Raw genomic sequence first — 20,956 nt, forward strand, 5'->3', positions numbered from 1 at the left:
GTAGACAGTGAAAAGCTGCATGGGGCCCTGTTAGGGGGCCCCTGGACTCCCCTTACCGCCAGCCTCTTCCTGGCGGTGCAAACCGCCAGAAACAGGCCGGCGGTAGGGGAGTCATAATCCCCAGGGCAGGGCTGCTGGCAGTGCTGCCCTGGCGGATTATCACCGCTGGGGCTACAACGGCAGGAAACCGCCGGCCCCGGCGGTGCGACTGCGCCACTACCACCGCGGTCGTAATACGGGTCTCTGTACCGCCAGCCTGTGGGCGGTACGGACGCCACATTACCCCTGGCGGTCGGAGACCGCCAGGGTCGTAATGACCCCCTTTGTCTGAGTTGGCATGTGGTGTGTGTGCTCTGTTAGATGGGTCATCTGGCTACCCCACAATGCTGCGTGTCCTCCCTGCAACTGGAGATGGTGACTGCATGGAACCCTGGATCTGCTGGATAGTGTCTGGGTTGGTGGTTGGCAGCTGGTCATCCAAGTCATCTTCAAATTCCAGGACAGGCTGCTGGGTATTGCCTCTGCAGTGAGATATAAATATGACAATGTTGACCTGTGCTAGCTGTTTAAAGTAATCATCAGACTGTTGTTTTTTATTTTGCCTACTTTACATGGCACTGAGCCAAACATCAAGTCCTCCATTCACCAGCACTTGCCTGCACACTGCCCCACCAGTGCATGTACTTTGATTACCTTCTGTTGGCACATTCAGCAAGTCTACATTTTCAAATCAAATCTGATCTCTCTTAACCAGCTTTTCGATGGTGTCTGCATATGACCCATTACTTGCAGTACAGTGCATGGCAATAGCAGGCCGTGACAGATTGTTATGAAGTTCCCATGCATCACACATGTAAGCATCCAGATAGATTCTGTGTGAGGTCCCTATGCCACCCCACTTGTGTTGTAAGTGTAATAGAAGGGGGGTAAATGCAAGGGGGTAACTGTCCATGTGCATCCTCATGTCACCTATTGTTTTGTGTGCTTAATTCTGCACCATCCACAGTAAGCTGCACCCACCTTGTGTGTATGTGTCCATACAAGGAGGAGTCCCTTCACGCACAACAGCACTATAGGTAGGCATCCTTGCACCCATGCAGCACTGCTGCCTGCATTGCTTGGGCTGAGTGCTGTTGTGCATTAAGGGACACCTCCTTATGTGGACATACACACAAAGTGGGTGCATCTTACTGCAGATGGTGCAGGATTAAGCACACAAAACAAGAGATGGCATGGATGATGCACGTTGACAGTTACCCCCCTTTCATTACTCTTACAAGCACACATGAGGTGGCATAGGGGCATGGCACAGTCTCCAACCTTGTTGATATGTAAATATATGACGTTCCTAGACTGCCTCAGGGGTGCCATTGCAGCAATGGACCATAGAGACGCGAAACATGTCGACCTCATTTTGAGGATGGTCTGGTAGTTCCTGACCTCCTTTCTTCCTGAAAAAGTTGGTAGAGTGGTTGAGCATTACCTCTATTTCACTCTCCGGTTACATTTTTAATCTTGGCCATCGCCCAATGCAGACAAATAAATCTATTACTCAGGTTGGGTCCTGAGACAATTTTAGTTTTTCTGTTGATCTCTCCTTTCCTTTTCTCCTTACTCACTCTTGGGGTTTTGGCATCATCGAGAAAAGATCTCCGGCAAAGAGCCCTCCTACGGGGGGTGCCCGTCAGACATTGCAGCGCCGGTCTGACGAGGAGCATGTCCGATGATGAAGCATGACACCCAAGTGGGTGTGTGAGGACTCTTGCTCCTAATAATTAGGACTCCCTAGTGTTTTCCTTGTCTCTCTTTTCCTTTTGGAACAGTGTATTTCTTTGCATAGTAGTGTTGAAATGTGCATCACACATAGTGGTACAAACACAGCACTTGTGCCTGCTGGTATGCAGGAACGTGTCCCTTCATGCACAACAGCAATCATCCCCTCAACACAGGGTCCCTTGCAATGTGATGCAGATGTGCCTGCATAGGCATGTGGCAGCAAAATGTGAAGTAGCACAGATGATGATGACATTGAAGCACCATTTGTTGTGAGTACATTGCATTAGTGCCCTTTCCCAGAGTTACAGGCAGGCCTTTCCCACCCTTGGTGTCCCCCCATGTGCAACATGCCTGGTACATGCGGCCCATTGTTAGTTAGACAAGTCTAGATCATAGAGTTGGCACGGTGAAGTAAATGGTAAGAGGGTAGTGAAGTTGTCTTTGCACATGGGGGGATTCAGGGGACATTACATGCATGTTGGTGCTTACCCATCGGTGTGCCCCGATGGAACCCATTATCATGCATACAGTTCCTCCGATGTGACTCCCCCTTATGACATTTGTGAGTTACAACATTGCCCCATGCTGCAACTTACCCTGTGTTTGTTGTTGCTCCTCAATTGCTTCAGTGACCTGTCCCTGGACTCCCTTGACCAGTTCATTAAGGCTGACTGCTGCCATCATCCAGCTGCTCCTGGGGTGCGGGGCTATCTCCTCTACTCTACAATGCCGGCTTTTGGTTGGTGGCTGGTTTCTCTTTAGTTGTGTGCTTGCAATCATGCCAGCGCTTCTTACCGTCTGCCACTGTTTTCCTAACCTCAGCCATACTGTTGACTTTATCAACAATGGGCTGACAAATTGCCTCCTTCTTACCTAATGACAACTTAGAGGTGACAAAGAGCTGATGTTGGTGCTCTGTCACCTCTGTGATCAGTATGTTATTTTCTTCCTGACTGAACCTATACTTCCTCTCCCTTTCCAATTCTCCTGTGACTCAGCATGGGCATCCTGGCTGGTACCTCACTCATTGGTTCTCTCTGGGGTCTCTCATGTCCTCCATTCTCCATTTTGTTGCAGGATTATGTTTGGTGTTTTTGCTGGCTTTTTCTGACGTTATTAGCCAAAAAGTGACGATATTACGTTTTGTGTCACATAACGTGCCGCAAATCAGGTTAGCAACACTTTTTGGGGAATAGCGCTATTTCTTGTGACACTTTGCAAAGATTAGCACCATTTTTTGTAGTGCTAGGTTATCCTTTCTGCCATGTTGTGCCATATTGTAAATACAGTGCAGACATGCGGCTAGAAAATCTGTTAGCGCAGTATTAATATTTAAGAGCCAAAACTACGCTAGTGCGGTTTTGTGCCATTTCTTGTAAACCTGGCCCTCAATATTAAAGAGTGCACAATATGTTATGTTGTTACACAGGCTTAGAATGGTTTTGGTGGGTGACTGTGGGAATTTTATGGAGTACATCTTTTAATAGGGTGTTGGCAAGGGAAGATTTGGTATTTGTTAATGTGAAATCGCACGGTGCATGTTTGCAGATGGACATAGGAAGCATTTTAACATGTGTCTGATTTAAAGGAATACGTTAGGTTATTTATATGTGTTTGTAGTTGGTATTAAGGAATATACTTTGTGTTGGGTGTATGAGGTGGCAAGGGGGAAGCAGTGTTAATAATGGTTCCTTAGTGTGTGGTTTGAGCAAGGACATTGTAGGTGTATGTGCCAACCATGATTTCCCTCGATGGGTGAGTCATGGATGTTCCTTAGCCTGGCAGCAAGGGCTTAAGCATGTAGTGTGAAATATAAGATTGTACTTGGTCAGGGTAATAGTGTGCATCAAGTTCACTTTAGGTTGCCATTTAATAGAGTTTCAGGTAGTGCTTTAGTTTGATAGCAAGGGACTACCATACATAGGTGTGGTGTATGCTCAGAGTCTGTTTTTGTTTGGGTTGATATGTATCTGACAGCATAAATAATAATACAAATTACTTCTTCCAGGTTCTCTCCCATCTTTAGGGTGGTCATTGTGGGACATAGTCATACTCTGTGCCGAATGTGCGTCATTTTTTTACGCAAATTCGGCACAAACCTAACTTGATATTTATATTTTGACATTAGACACATCTAACATCAGAAAATAGGAGTATGCACCATTTTCTGGATGTGTACACCTACAGTGCGTCAATGAGATGCAAGGTAGGCGTTCCCATCTAAAAAATAATGCTATCCCTATAACCCTATATTTAGCCCCTTGCTAAAATGATGCACAGGTGGGAGGAGGGGCTAAATCATGGTGAAAAGGGTGCTTTGCACCATTATTTAAAGCCTGGGTCAGACCAGGCATTAGGGGACCTGTGAACCCATTTCCATGGTTAAACACCATGGAATGGGTCCACAGGGGACCTCTCCAACCCCCGTGACACCCCCACCAACAACAGAGGAACACCAGAGGATGGGGGACCTCATCCAAGGTAAGTAAGGTAAGTATTGGTAAGTATTTTTAATTTGTTTTAAGTGCCATTGGGGGCCCTAACTTGAGTCCCCCTGCATGGCTCAGGGTGCAATGACCATGTCCAGGGGACAATTGTCCCCTATGCTGGCCGTTGGGGTGGTGAGCATGACTCCTGTCTTCCCTAAGACAGGAGTCATGTTTTTGGTGGTTGTGCGCCAGAAAATTGCGCTAGTCTGGCATTGTTATGCCTCTAACCAGGCTCGCGTAATTTTCTGACACACAACCCCCTCCTTCCCTACCGCCACACGGCTAACGTCTTCTAAGACGCTAGCCCAAGTTTAGCCCCAGCTTGCGCCATTCAATAAATACAGCGACTGGCTGGTGTTGTTTAAAGACGCAAACTGGCACTAAACTTTTTGCCACAAAACTGCGTTAGCGCAGTTTTGTGGCAAAAAGCGTAAATATGGGCCTTAGTCTGGTAGTCACAGAACATTTTGGCCAGGTGGGTCTGTGGTCATGTGGAGGATGGGTAGAATTTGCCTTTAATTTTGAAATGTGTGTGTTACCTATAGTCCAAGTGGTTTTATTATGTTATTTGGTTGGGGATGTGAAAACTATGCCTGTTTGGGCAAGAATCTTGAAGATAAAGTGCGTGAACTGTGATTTGAGTCTATTATGTTTCATGAGGAAAGATTCTGCTAATGTGTTTCTTGTTGGTACATTTGAAGATGGAATCTGATCTGTTTTTTGAGTGTTCAGAATTATACGGTGTTAAACATGCATTTGATAGTTAGGACCCATGAGGTGGGATCTTGTGAGCTGGGAATAAAATTACATTCACTCTCTTTCCAAGTTTCCACAGCTAACTTAACAATTTTAAGTTGTGCACATTTATTCCACTGACTGATCAGGTGATTTTGATTTTATTCACAGTTTTATACAGCTTTATTGTTTGTGTTGAGAAAAACTGGAGGACTTTTTTTAAAAAGAGAAAAACTTAAATGTTACCATCTAAATCCCCATTGTTGTCTTCAATGCTCGGAAACGAAGGTAAAACTGTACTATAGGAAACTACACTGAGCAGTATTTATATTTTCCTGGGTGGTTTTACCACCCTGAAATACCACAGACCTCTGAGGTTGGGCCCCATTATGTTTAGTATTGAAGGGGTATGGCGACCTCTTCCATGAATGCACATATTGTGAGAATAGGGTAAGAGAACTGACGTTGGAGGGGTTTCTGTTTTGTGAGTAAGGAGTCTTGTGGTGTTAACTTGTTTTTTATCTTTCACAGGAATCAAATGCTTCACTGAGGCAGGGAATCTTTTGACCCAGTGAGGTATGTGGAGAGCCATACACAAATGTACACTAACACCAACCAATTTTAACACCATGACCAATGTGGCCGTAGAAGGAGACTCCAATCGATTAAAAGTTTCAAAGCTTTATTTATAAATACAAAGCTCATGTCATAAAGACTGTGCGCAAATTCCTATTGTAAAGATAAATCACCACCATTGGTTGCCCAAAACAGTAAAACAAGTTTAATCTAATTAGCTTCAACACAATTAGGCATTCAAGAAGAAGATTACATGTCATTAAAGAAATGGCTTGTGTCACAGAAACATATCTCAGATCAGACTGTGTTAGCATTTGTCAAATCAAATTAAGCAGAGAACACAATCCGGGTAGGATATAGGTTATCCCTACAGTTAATAAAATTAGGACATGCATGTGTGGGGACTGGCTAACACATGTGAGCAAATTACAAAACAAAAGAAAAATAATTTTGAAAAAATTATCTTGGGCTAGAGACTACTAACTAGAAAAAGGGGCATATTTATCGGTTATTACCAACTTGAAGTTGGTGGTAAACCGCATTCTGGCTGCAAAACATTCACACATCCCCCTGTGACTCGCTATTTTGAAGGGACGCCCTTAACACCCCTTTCCTAATACAGACTCACTACTCTATTTTGTGATTCGGTAATAGTTTACCAAAGTGCAAAATAGAGTTATTTCAGGCCAAAGGGTATTTAGCGGTCGCAAAAGTCCTAATTCTCTGTTTGCAACTGCTAAAAACATTTGTGCATGTGGCCCAATGTTTAGAGAAATAATAGTGTATCTTTCTAGGCAAAACATCTAACATTCACAGCTAATATACCAGAATGCTTCTACGTGTTCATTAGCAAATATGAAACAAAGCAATTTGTGAACCCCCAAATATGTGGCACAGGGCCACAAATTGTAGAGGTTTACCTGATCTATTTAGTAGTCTTATTTATAAGTAAACTAAGTAAACTACATGTTGAATAGTGCTGGTATTAATTAATTGGAAACCTGTAATCCTTATATAAAGTACGTTTCTAATTTCTTAGTTACAGTTGTGCTGCGACCTCTCTTGTCACCTGCAACAACTAAATTATGTACCTGATCAACTGTAATAATCTTTTACAATTGAGCTGTGACTTCATCGTATCTGCTACCTGTTTTTGTTCTTGTGGTCTATTGTTTCTAAAATATACAGTGATCAGCAGAATGAAGAGAGTTACTCCAACATGCTTATTTTTCTTTGTTATAATTTATTACAGGAAATAGAGTCTCTCTATATGTAACTATTCATTCCGAGCTAAAGCGTTGTTTTAAATCTGACTTAAATTAAACTGATCCTAATATATATATTTCTTATATGTTTCTTTATTGTGATTTTTTGATAATACACGAGAAACAACTGTAATAAGTTAAAAAGTATTCCACAAAGTCCCTCAGTTCAGCAAAAGTACTAGACTAAATAAGATCCCACAAAGAATAAAAAGAACATAGGAAAGAAAGAAGAGTGAAAAATAAAACCCAATAAAGAATAAAAAATCCCTCACGCTTAACCAGCACAGTTTAAGCAATACCTAAGGTAACGCTCCCCCACACAAAAACGTACTCCTCACAATCAAAGAGATGACGCCACATGCCCCAAGCATATCATCCCAGAATCCCAAATTAAAGCACTCCAAACATCATCCCATTTCAATGGATAAAAGAAGTAGTCCAATGCAAAAATGCAAAAGAAGGGCAGTCAAAGTTTGCAGAGGCTCAAAAAAGGACCCCAAGTCTCATTAAAAACCTGAATTTGTTGCTTAACCTTATAAATTCAGCATTCATAGGTAGCCAACCGATAAAGCTCAGCTAGCCACTCTTAATTTGTGGGTATCTATGCTGTACACCAGTGCTGAGATATGCAGAGAATGTACCATAATTGTCATACACACCAATGGGAAGTCATACTTTCCAGAGGGACTTTGGGGGTCATTCTGACTCCCGCTGGCCGCGGTAACTGCGGTGCCGGCGGGAGCCGCCAGAATACCGCTGTGCGGTCAGAAGACCGCCGCGGTTATTCTGTGTTTCCCGCTGGGCGGGCGGGAGACCGCCAGAAGGCCGCCCGCCCGCCCAGCGGGAAACCCCTTTCCACGAGGATGCCGGCTCCGAATGGAGCCGGCGGAGTGGAAAGGGTGCAACGGGTGCAGTTGAATTTCAGTGTCTGCAGTGGCCCCACGACACCCCATACCGCCATCCTGTACCTGGCGGCCAAAACCGCCAGGAACAGGATGGCGGTATGGGGGTCTGAATCCCCATGGCGGCGCAGCAAGCTGCGCCGCCATGGAGGATTCCCATGGGCAGCGGAAAACCGGCGGTACACCGCCGGTTTTCCGTTTCTGACCGCGGCTGTACCGCCGCGGTCAGAATGCCCAAGGGAGCACCGCCAGCCTGTTGGCGGTGCTCCTGCGGTCCCCGGCCCTGGTGGTCAAGGACCGCCAGGGTCGGAATGACCCCCAAAGTCACTTAACAGGGTCATTTTATCTGACTCCTGAAAAGGAATAAAACTTGGTGAGAGTAATTTCTGCCAATACATAATGTCAACCAATACTAAATGCAGGGCATGACCAAAGTATGTGGTACACATAACATGCAACATTTGGACACCTCCAACATACCTCACTAGGAACAAGACAAGCTCTATACAATTTGAAAACAGCTCTATACCAATTATGTAGGATTTTCAAATAAGCAAACTTTAAGTGTGCTTCTGTGAACGAGCAATCATGACACTTTAAGATTTCTTTCCAGTCACCGTCCAAGTAGTCCACTCCCAACCACTCCTGCCAATAAGATCTAGTCGCAAAGGAAGCATTACATGAGTAGAGGTTGTAGTACTTGATACATATTTTACATGGCACCCTTGAAAAGCCCTTAAGCCTGAAGTGGTTCAGAATCAGAAAAGTCGAGAGAGGAATCCCATCTCACCCGAAGTTACCTCTTAAGCAATGCCGCACTTGCCAAAACTTCCAGAGCTGCGACTGGGAAAGCAAGAATGGCTCAAAGGAACAAAACAAATCCCCAGAAAGGATGTCCCAAATTGTTTTAATTCCTCGCTCTTCCCAAACAGCACATCAGATCGGCCGTTGATCCACAGTGATTACCTCGTTTTACCAAAATGGCAAATATTTATGAACTGTACTATTCACTCTCAAGAGTCTGTGCAAATCTCTCCTAGCGGGCCACATGGGCCTTAATTTTATAGAACAAAGTGGGGCTACCTAAACCCACAGGAGTCAGGACAAATTCCGCTCCCATGACACCCAATGAGGCAGACAGGCCAGTTGTGATAAATGTTGAGCCAGATAGTAAAGCTGTATGTCAGGAAGCCAGAGAAGATCTGGATTCTACATGAAACCTTGAAGATTTAAGTTGTGGATTCCTGCCCGCCAAGACAAACCTCTTTATACTCAGATTTATAGTGTGGATAGTGCTCACAGGAATGATCAAGGGCAACATATAGTAGTAGTACAAAATCTTTATTCGACTTTCAACAAGTCATAAAAGACATAACAGTCATAAGAAAAATCTCCAATTATGATACATACATTTCAATATATAATAAAAAATTGAGTAAGTAAAATAATAAAAATGTAAAAAAACCACACAACAATAAAACAGTCTAGTGTAAAACTTTCACAATTAATTATATTTCAATCACCTCTCCCATAGATTTCCTTATCTTTAATACAGAACATAAAAGGTTAGCTAAAATTCCGCACATCTCTAAAGAAGATAGTGACTGGAGACAGGCATAGGCTGTGCAACACTGGGGGAGATTGATTGACCTTAAAAGCGGAACAACTAGGCGCTTCCTCTGGTGGGCGTAAAAATTACAGAATAAAACCACATGGATTGTGGATTGAAGTGTTTTTGCATCACAGGGGCATGGTTTTAACAAGGTGGACCAATCGTTCATAATTGGAAATGAAACTAGGCGATGAAACGTGTCTAGCCTAAATCTAGTAAGAACGTAACGGTGGCGAGGGAGTACCACGTTTGCCAAGTACGGCTGCATGCCCTCAGCCATCAAAATTATTTGGTTATGATTGACTGAGGTTTTTTTTTATTCCGCCCCCCAACGTATGTCTTCTAGATAGTTTAATGCCAAGTTACTCAGGTCCTTCCTGGATATCTTCCGCAACGAGACTGGGTTTATATAGTAGTCTTTATTGCCCATTTTTTCGAAGAAGGTCATAATGTATTTTAACCATGGTACCCTTGATGTATATAATGACTTCGTACAGTTGGTCAGGATGGCCTTATTAAAACTAGTGTGTTCCGAGGTCCAGACTTTATGCCATAGTAACAGTGGCTGGATCTTTATCAAGTCTGCTATGAAGGGAACCCCGAGTTCCGAGTGTGTGACGTACGATGAAGTGCCTTTTGGTACCCTCAACAGATGTCGTAGGAAATCATTTTCCACTGTCTGCACTAGATCACAGTTTGTATGTCCCCAAATTCCTGCCCTGTACGTAACAGCCGGAATACACTTGGCTCTATAGATCTTTATCATGTTAGGGGGTGTGATCCCCCCAAGCCTTTTGGAGAAGAGTCGTAGTGCCATCGTTGTTTTGATCAAGTGCACTCTCTTCGTCTTCCTGCAGTTGGCCCAGGAACCCAGCTTATCAAATGTTATACCCAGATATGAAAAGGTTTGCGCGATTTAGACCTTGCTATCTACAATAGTGGTGTTATAAGTCTTGCCGCGCTTCCCTCCGCAGTTCATGATAAATGTTTTGGAGCGGTTGACAGTAATTCCCAGCTGTGTCATGTATGTGATGCAGGTTGTTAGGAGTTTCTGGAGAGCTATTGGGGTCCTGGCCATTAATACTGCGTCGTCTGCATAAAGTAATGCCGGAACAGGTCGATTATCTATTTGGGGTAGATCTTTACACCTAGTAGCCAATTCTTTGTCTAGGTTGTTTATATACATTGAAATCAGGAACTGAGCGAGAACGCAGCCTTGGCGCACTCCTCTGTGTAGACCAAAGGGGCGAGTGCATTCCTCTTTTAGGCCGTACCTTACTCTTGCTCTGCACCCTGTATACATTTCGCGAATAAATTGAGTTAAGGCCGGTTCCACCCCCATACTATTTAAAATATCAAACAATTTATCATGGATTACACAGTCGAAAGCTGATGATAAGTCAATAATGGCCAGGTACAGATTGCCTGCTCTGATCTTAGTGTACTTTCCAATAATGAGACTTAAATTTAAACTTTGTTCCACTGTTCCGATTCCTTTCCGGAATCCATACTGGACCGGGGATAAAATGTTCTTTTCCTCTGCCCATGTTTGCAGCCTATTCAGAATTATTCTCCCCGCTAGTTTAGCTGTTGTGTACAGCAGGGAGATTGGCCTGTAGCAGGCTGGATTAAGGCGGTCACCCTTTTTATATATTGGAATTATGTTAGAGTCTCTCCAAGATGGTAGGGGTCCGCATATGCAGATAGCCCTCAATGTCTGCATCAGTACAGGCCCCCACATCTCAATATTGGCCTTAAATATGTCGATCGGAACGCCATCTGGGCCTGGCGCTTTCCCTGATTTGCTTTCTATTATAGCTTCCTCAACCTCCTGAAGGCTAAATTGGGGGGTTATAACTAGGCGCGGACCTTCCTGTGAATCGTGGTCATGTGTATAGTCTAGTGTGTCGCTCGTCAGTGAATATATATTAGAGAAATGTGCTACCCAATCTTCTTTCGAGATGGCGATTTCCATCCTAGGAATGTCTCTGTCCCCTAACACGGGGGAGTTTATTGTCTGCCAGAAGAGTATATTATCTTTCTTACGACTTGCTATATGGAGGGTTTCCCACAAGTTTGTTTTTATAGTCAATTTCCTTTCCTTTATTGCTGTCTTATATTCCTGTCTGCGTTTACGTATGTCACTCAAGCACCTTTTTGGGGCATTTAGGGCCTTTTTCAGTCTCTTATGTGCTTGAGTGCAGTTATAGTCAAACCATCCGCACATGCTTTTTTTCCCTGCCTTCCTGCTTCTAATAGTGAGGGCTTCTTTTATGGTTTGAGTAATCATCGTAAACGCACTTAGACATTGCCCTGGATGTGGGTTCTCTCTTCAACAGTCTGCGAAAGCATGTTTACATTGGCAAATTACCTGTTTCAATAAAGACTTGGGGTCTGTCTGAGACCACTTCATAGTGTATCCATTGCGCGGCACCAGTTCAATATCATCTACCAGTGTAATATTATCCTCCCTAGCTGCTAAAAGGGGGGATAGTAGAAGATTCATGCTCTGGGGGTAGTGATCACTAATTGCCATGTCGTGCAAGGTATAGTTTGTAAGGTAGTGTGCGAAGTGAGTAGACATTAGGACATAATCGATCACTGTATTTACGCCCCTTCCGTTATACGTTGGTTTAAGCTGTGGTTCGTCCAAAAATAATTCATTTACAAAGGATAGGTTATAGGTTTGAGCCAGTAAATTCATTTCATCTCCTTGAGTGTTGTGAGAGAAGTGGAGGCTTGCACCTATGCCTTCCGAGTCCCAACCACATATCTTATCTGAAATTTCTTTACACGGAAGAACGTTAAAATCACCACCCCAAATCAGTAGGATCTCTCGGTTGTTTTTTCCGCATATTTTTTTAAAATCATTTTCCATTTCCACTAAAATGTTGGAGAATTCTCCTGGAGCAGCATTATTATAAAAATTAATAATGACTAAATGGGTCTTGTGGTCCAGGTTACTCTCTATCAATTGGTAGTATGGGCTCATGAATTGCATCTCTAAGTTCTGTAAGGATAATTTGTTGGAAATATATGTGCACAGTCCCCCTTTAGGTCTACCATACCTTGACTGCTCAGCAGGAGTATGAAATGTTTTATAGCCATTTAGATGGACGGGAGTTAAAAGCTGTAAGCAAACACATGAATAGTCTTCTAAAAAATTGGCCCAAATCTCATTGCCTAGCTTGTTAGCTAGGCCTGCAATATTCCAGAATAGTAAGATTATTTCCGATTTCTGGTTAAAGTTCTGTTTAAAGTTACAGTGCTGGTCCATTGGTGAGTGAGGGGGGATATCACTGTGAGTTGGGTTTAGTATATATCTGGGATCATCGCCCTGCCTTAGATGAGGTAATATCTCATTCCTTATGGGAACCATAGTGTGTGATATGCCTTCCTTATGTGGGTCAGTCCCTGATATATGAATTGTCTTGGCTACTCTTTCAGGGAGAGCTGACTGTTTCATATTGAGTCAATCTCTATTTTCCAACGTTGAAAGGGGGTAAAATCTGTTGCCTGTTATAGATAAGTCTGGACTGGATAAGGGTGCTACAGCTCGCTGTGGATGGATGGAGTTATTCCCCGCTGGTCTTTGATAGAAATAACCCAGGGGTAGTAGCGAGATTCCTTGTAGGGTAACTTGTCTGGCTCCTAAGTCATGAATAATTCTATTCACTAAATTCGGTGAGCCAAAAGAAAGGACCACACAGTCTCCAGTTAGCGCTTTCATGCTGTTTCCTATCCATTTGATTCTTCTGACCATTTTTATGTCATCAAAAAGGGTCCTCACCAATCCAGGGCCCATTCGGGCCCTGATCCAATTGAGGGCCTTGTTTCTCAAGGCCGTCCATGTTTCTCGTTGTTGATCTTCTATCGGTGGGACATTAGCCAGGACCACGACATATGGTGTAGCCTCCGGGGGGAGATGTAGCAGGTCACTAGGGAGGTAAATGGGATTTTGGGGTCTATTCCTGCTAGTTGTGTTGCTCCCTGGATTTGAATAGGGATAGGTAATCGCTGCCCTATGCGTAGCACTAATTGCTGTCTTACGTAGTGTGGGATTTAGAACTTTGTTATCTGGAGAAGGATTATGTGGTGTAATAGATGAAAAAGAGGGTTGGGTAGAATGGTACAGCGAAGGAGGTATTGGTTGAGTTTGTAGTTCAGTCTGAAAATTAACGTTTCGATGTGTACTGATTGGCCTATTGTATGGGATAGGCTGTCTGGTGTTATCACATTCTGAGGACCGCAATGTGCTTCTGGAGTCCTTGCTTTGAAAATGCGTGTCTTCCCGTTGTAAGGACTTTATTATTTCAAGACCTGCCTCAAGACTATACTCCACCCCCTTTAGGCGCTCCGACATAGAGTCCAAGGTGGCTCCGATAGATAATTTCAATAAGTTCACTACCTCGTGGAGATTTATAAGGAGCGACCGAACAGTGTCTCCTGCTGAAGTTAAGGATTTCTTCCGTGTTGATTTTTTAGAATATTTTTTAATTGGAGTAGTTATTAGGTCTATCACTGGCGTTGTTTTTGCGGTCTTATCCATCAGGCCTATCTCTGGTTTTCTTGGTCGCTTGGCGACAGGGGATATTTCATCCGTGGAATAGATCAGATTCGAAGAGTCTTTAACGCAGCCATTTGTAAGCCTTACTCTTGAGTGTCCATCCCCATGTTCGCTGGGTGGGGAGTTGTGTTGCGATGGTGCGGACCCTAATGGTTCATGGGAACGCTCTTTAGGTAATGACATTTTCCCTTCAACTGTAGCGATTTGCTTATCTATCATTCCCATCGCCCCAGAGATATATTTTAATATAGATGAACTGTCTTTTAAATTTGTTGAGTTATTTAGGTTTGAATGTTTCCTTTTACCCATATTTACGTAATGTAATGTAATTTAATTTATTGGCCGGTTACTCAAGGGGCTATGTTTGAGTACATAAAACGATTTCCTTAAAACAGGAGAAGGGGACTAGTCGCTAGAGGACAAGCTTATGGTGCAAGAATAAAGAGGGGGGGCCCAGCCCGGCCTTTTCCAGTGGGTGACAGGCGAGGGGCGGACTCTTATTTCGTGAAATAGGCCTCATGGCCAGTCCAATCGGGGTGGCAAAATTTAAAGAGCTCCTACCCCCTCGAAGAAACGCAGCGCGACAGGTGGAAAAAAGTATTTAAAAGTATTTAAAAGAAAAGGAGATCAGGCAAAGCACCAACACGATACCTTCAGGCAGTCAAACACTTGTAAGGTGCCTAGTCCCGAAGTCCAGGAGTTTTTTTTTTTTTTTAGGAGAAATGTCAGGGGGTGGCCCTGCCCTGCCTCTTCCTGGCAATGACGGGCCCGCTCTTGGCCCGTGCTTCGCCCGGGCGCCGCCCGCACGCGTCTCGCACAGCGGGAGCGCGAACAGAATTTAAAGGGCTCCTGCCCCTTGATCAGGTCTCCAAGCAACGCGCTTCCTGCGACGGCGGGAGCGCGAACAGAATTTAAAGGGCTCCTGCCCCTCGATCAGGTCTCCAAGCAACACGCTTCCCGCGATGGCGGGAGCGCGAACAGAATTTAAAGGGCTCCTGCCCCTCGATCAGGTCTCCAAGCAACGCTTCTTTCAAGGGCAACATATCAAAAACATAGTAAAATCTATGAGCAGTCACCTGTACCCTGCCCCAAAAGGTGACCTGTAAGGCAGACGATCTCTCAAAGTTCATTATATTCATTAATGGCTGGAAACCATCAGCCCCCATATTGCCCAACCCTCCATTTATCAGCAAACCCAGATACTTCAAAACTGAGTTCTTTGATGTGAAGCCAAAAACGTCCTGTGGATTGAGTTCTCTAGTTCTCTAGTCCCTATACATGAGTTGCAACGCTTTAGACCAATTTATCTTATATCCAGAGGAGACCAAAAAAGCCTTGATTAGCATCATGAGTTGGGAAACAGAGGCTGCTGGCTCACTTAAGTCAATAAGATATCATCTGCATACAATAAGATTTTGCAAGCACCAACAGGATTGTTCAATCCCCTAATAAGGGGAGACTGGTGAAATGCCACCCCCAATGGCTCCGGAGCTAAAGGGAACATCAAAGGCGCTTATGGGCACCCAACTGATGCCTTATGAGATATGAAAGGCCCTCGTTCAATGACCCCAAGACTCAATCTGCACAGACAGGACTTTTTATAACCACTGTATTTTGGACAAAAAGCCTGGGCCTATACCTGCCCTACTTAAGGTGCGATAAAGATACCCCCACTCAATCCCGTCAAAAACCTTTTCGGCATCAAAAGCAGCAGCAGTTTATCATCTGAATAATTTCATACTTGCCCTATTACAATTGACAAAAACACCTGTGATTATGGGAAGACCACCCCAGTACAAAACCTAACCTGAGAGCTATGTATCAAGCTAGGAAGGACATTCTTGAGGTGAGTTGCAAGATCCTTTGCGAGAAACTGAGGGGCATATTTATACTCCGTTTGCGCTGGATTTGCGTCATTTTTTTAAACGCAAATTAGACGCAAAACTAACTCCATATTTATACTCTGGCGTTAGACGCATCTAGCGCCAAAGTCCATGGAGTTTGCGTCACTTTTTAGCGTGAACACCTACTTTGCGTTAATGATATGCAAGGTAGGCGTTCCCGTCTAAAAAATTGACTCCGAGGCATGTGCGCCGTATTTACACTCCCGGGCAAAAATCAGGCCCGTGAGTGGGCGGGTCAAAAAAAATGACGTCCAGCCGATTTTGCGTCGTTTTTTAGCGCCTGGTCAGGGCAGGCGTTAAGGGACCTGTGGGCTCGGAAGGAGCCCAGAGGTGCCCTCCCATGCCCCCAGGGACACCCCCTGTCACCCTTGCCCACCCCAGGAGGACGCCTAAGGATGGAGGGACCCATCCCAGGGAACATAAGATAAGTTCAGGTAAGTAATATTTTCTTTTTTTTTTTGTGGCATAGGGGGGCCTGATTTGTGCCCCCCTACATGCCACTATGCCCAATGACCATGCCCAGGGGACACAAGGCCATTGGGCAAGGGGGCATGACTCCTGTCTGTGCTAAGACAGGAGTCATTTCAATGGGGGTTGGGAGTAAAAACAAATTGCGCAAATCGGGTTGAGGCGATAATTTTGCCTGACTTGCCCCATTTTTTGGCACCCAAGCTCCATTTTCCCCTACGCCGGCGCTGCCTGGTGTACGTCATTTTTTTTCACGCACACCAGGCAGCTCCGCCGGCTAACGCCGGCTAACGTCATTGAATAAATACTGCGCCCGCATGGCGCTTCAGAATGGCGTTAGCCGGCGCATATTTTTTTGACACAAAATTGCGTTAGCGCAGTTTTGCGTCAAAAAGTATAAATATGGCCCTTCATGTCCGCATTAATAAGCAAAGTAGGATGATAATTTGCACAATTATTAGGATACTTAACAGGCTTTCAGATAAGGCTGATGATCTCTCTATTAAACCCACCCGAATGACAGCATCACCCACTAGCTCCTTAAACAAAACTACGTAGAAGCGAAACCATCAACTCTCTGTTAATCTTATAAAAAATGATCAGGAAGCCATCATCTCATTGGGCTTTGTTGTTGGACATATTCTTGATGGCCACCTCCAAGATCTGCTCATCAGTGAACTTCCCCTAAAGGAGCTGCCTTCCCTTCTCAGACAAGAAAAAGAGACGAGGATCCCACAAGAAATCTAGGGGCATATTTATACTCTGTTTGCACCAAACACCAAATTTATGGAGTTAAGGTCATTTTTTTAAAGTGGAGACCTACTTTGCCTTAATGAGATGCAAGGTAGGCGTTCCCGTGCAAAAAATGACTCTATGGCCTTAACGCCATATTTAGGGGCATATTTATAGTCTGCGGCATATTTATACTCTGTTTGCACCGAATTAGTGTCATTTTTTTAAACTCTAATTCGGTGCAAAACTAACTCCATATTTATACTTTGGTGCTAGACCCATCTAGCACCAAGGCCCTGATTTAAACTTTGTTTGCACCGCATTAACGTCATTTTATGACACAAAAGTGGCGCAAACTTACAAAATATTGGCCCTTATTTATACTTTTTGCTGCAAAACTGCACTAACTCAGTTTTGCACCAAAAAGTTTAGCACCGGCTTGCACCATTTCTGTGCACCAGCCGGGCACCATATTTATGGAATGGTGCAAGCCGGTGCAAAGGGTAGGCTAGAGTTTTAAAAAATGACTTTAGTCTGGTGGGGCTGGCAGTATGGAAGAAGAGGGTTTAGCACCAAACAATGACTTTAGGCAGGTTAGAGTAAAAAAAAATGACTCTAACCAGATTAGCGTCATTTTATGGTGCTAAACCTACCATGCCACATGACTCCTGCCTTAGAAAAGGCAGGAGTCATGCCCACCACCCCAGTGGCCAGCACAGAGGACAGGGTTCCCCTGGGCATGGCCATTGCACCCGGTGCCATGTATGGGGGCCCATTTCAGGGCCCCCTATGGCACTTTCAAAAATAAAATGCACTTACCTGTACTTACCTGGGATGGGGTCCCCCATCCTCGCAGTCCCTCTAGTGTGGGTGGGGGTGCCCCTAGGGCCTAGGGAGGGCACCTCTGGACTTATTCCATGGTGTCAATGACGCTAATTCAGTGCAAACAGAGTATAAATATGCCCCTTAGCGTCAAAAAATGATGTTATCTGGTCAGAATCATTTATTTTGACTCAAAACTGCCTAACGTCATTTTTTTTTAAGCTAGCCTACCCTTTGCACCGGCTTGCACCATTCCATAAATATGGTGCCCAGCTGGTGCTAAAAAATGGTGCAAGCCGGTGCAAAACTTTCTGGGGCAAAACTGCCTTAGTGCAGTTTTGCACCAAAAAGTATAAATAAGGCCCCTAGTGCTGAGAACAAACGTGCAAATGTTTTTATGATCTTTACTGGGTGTGTGAATAATACTTGCGTCTTGCTGTGTATCATGAGAATAGCAGAATTTGCTCCCACTTTGCAGTTGAGCTACAAGAAGCCTGCCTGCCTTTTCACCTTCCTAGTAGTGATGCCACTTCAGGCAAATGAGGATATATTCTGCTTGTGCTATAAGGTGCATCTTAAGATCATATTTTGCTAGCTCTAACTGACATAAGGAAGCAGCTGTGTGATGCCTTACATAAGTCCCTGTAAAATCATGTACCACCTTCTCTAATCAGGCTTGTTTATCAATAGTTTCCTGCTTTTGGATCACTCAATCTCTCATGAGCATACCTCTTAAGGTGGCCTTCCCTGCTGCCCATAACATCTGTGCTGAATTTGGAGAGGATTCATTATCTAATAAGAATTGACATAGATGGCCAATACATTTTTGTCTACTTTCCAGAGTATGATAACGTCAAAGATTCAGCCACCAACGCTTGGATGCAGGGGACACATACACTAGATCCAATGTCAGATCTGTCAGGGCATGAGCAGAGATTCCCTTACCATCAATAGAAAAAGCACTCATGAAGGCCAACGAGGTACAGAACATTAAAAAAAAGTCTATCTGGGAACAAGTCTCATGGACACAGGAGATAAATGTGTACTCCCTATGTCTAAGGTATGTTCAACGACATGGATCTTTCAACGCATGATCAGTCATTACATCATGCAAGATTTTCTATCCTTAGCGTTAGCTCTATCCATTGGGCCAGAACAATCTAAATGGGGATAAGGCGCTATATTCCAGTCTCCCTCAATAATTGCCTTGGTAAAAACCAAACTCAATCAATAGCCTGGATAACATTGAAAAAAACGGGTGACCGATCTTGATGTGAAAATCAAAATGCGATGCATAGTTTAAAATGTTATGAAGATATAACAGCCTAATACGTCCATCCATATTTTCAGGACAGTGCCTGGTACAGACCCATGGATCAGGATAGCAACTCCACAGCTTTTCAAAGAGGACCGAGAATCAGAAAGGGGCGTAGGGCAGTATACAACAAATAATACAACCCACCCTATCTTGCATTACCGGGCTGAAAGATGCATTTCTTGCAATAGGGCTGAAAGATGCATTTCTTGCAATAAGGTATGCCTGGAAATTTCAAGACAAAGTAAGACACTACCTTCTTTCTCTTAATGTAATGTGTAAGGCCATTATTATCACCGGATAACATGCACAATCTTTTTGGCTGTGACAAAGATTTGAATCAAGGATAGAGTTAAGTTATTTACAGTATTTACAGTATGAAGGCTATGGCCTAGTATTAAATTAAGGGAGAATACAGTAATAACAATTACCGGACCAGATATAAGTTAATATTTTTTAAGAAGTCAAGAATGTAATAGGTTAAACAAGAAGAAAAACGTGGCTCCAGATAGTGAAAAAATGCTAGCTACTTTAAACAGGTGAGTGAACCTCCCAACCCACTTCCATCCCGACACCCTCTACCAGAAACATATTACTATTACATTAGAGGATTATTCTGGACCCGAGGCTCCGCCTGGACATCACTGCATCTACATAGTTTAAGGACATATGTAAAAGTCATCACCAATAAGTGGGTAAAACAAACAAGACATAAAGACACACCATCAGATATTGCTTCTTTGGCAATGTTATACACTTACACAAGCAGCTCCCTCAAAACAGTACAAAGCAAAAAAAGGGGAATAGAAGGAGGTGGCTACTCAACTGCAGAATAGAAAGTATCTTACGGATCACACTACAGAGCCTCTATAAACGTAACCACAAGTTCAGATATGTTAACATGTAATCTAAAAGAAAGCAGTCAAAGCTTAATGGGAGATCATGACTGACATGGCCCCTTGCAGCAACTCCGGATCCTTCTCTGGGGACCTTCCCCTTCCAGCTATTTAGCCCAGAATCAAGTCTCTGATGTTCTGGAACATCATCTTTCAGGCCTTCTTGCTGGATAGGCTCAAAACTCAAACCTGGCTGCAGTGTACTGTCTGGATCAGGTTGTGTCACCCCCATGTCCGCTTCAGGCAGAGAAGACAAAAACTGTTCAAGATCATATGGTTACTCTAATTCTTTATGCTTGCCGTCAATGGTAAGGAGCATAGTGGACAGATCCAGAAGGTCATAGCTCATACCAACTTTCCTCAAAGTCGGTCGAGAAACCCAACATTTCTTCAGATGGAGCACAGTATCCTGTGAAAAATCAGCAATATAAACTTTGGTGTCACAAAAATAAAAGGACCATTGTGTGTTAGAAATGACAGGAGTCATGCCCACCACCCCAATGGCCAGCACAGACAAAGGTCACCTGGGCATGGCCATTGCACCCGGTGCCATGTAGGGGGGCCCATTTCAGAGCCCCCAATGGCACTTTTAAAAATTAAACCAAATACTTACCTGGGATGGGGTCCCCCATTCTCCGCTGTGCTTCTGGTGTGGGTGGGGGTGTCCCTAGGGCCTGGGGAGGGCGCCTGTGGGCTAATAGGCCAACAGGTCCCTTAACGCCTGCCCTGACCCTGGTGTTAAATAATGGCGCTAAGCTATTAGGGGTAGTAGGGGTGCTAATGGAAGTACTCAACACCAGGAGGGACACTGTGGCACTACAAGGGGCCCCTGAGACTAGCCTGGATGATGAACTGCCCACCACCTCCGCCGGCGCTAGTGGACAGGAGGCACCGCCA

The sequence above is a fragment of the Pleurodeles waltl genome, chromosome 4_2 (assembly GCF_031143425.1).
Source record: "Pleurodeles waltl isolate 20211129_DDA chromosome 4_2, aPleWal1.hap1.20221129, whole genome shotgun sequence".
Lineage (NCBI taxonomy): Eukaryota > Metazoa > Chordata > Amphibia > Caudata > Salamandridae > Pleurodeles > Pleurodeles waltl.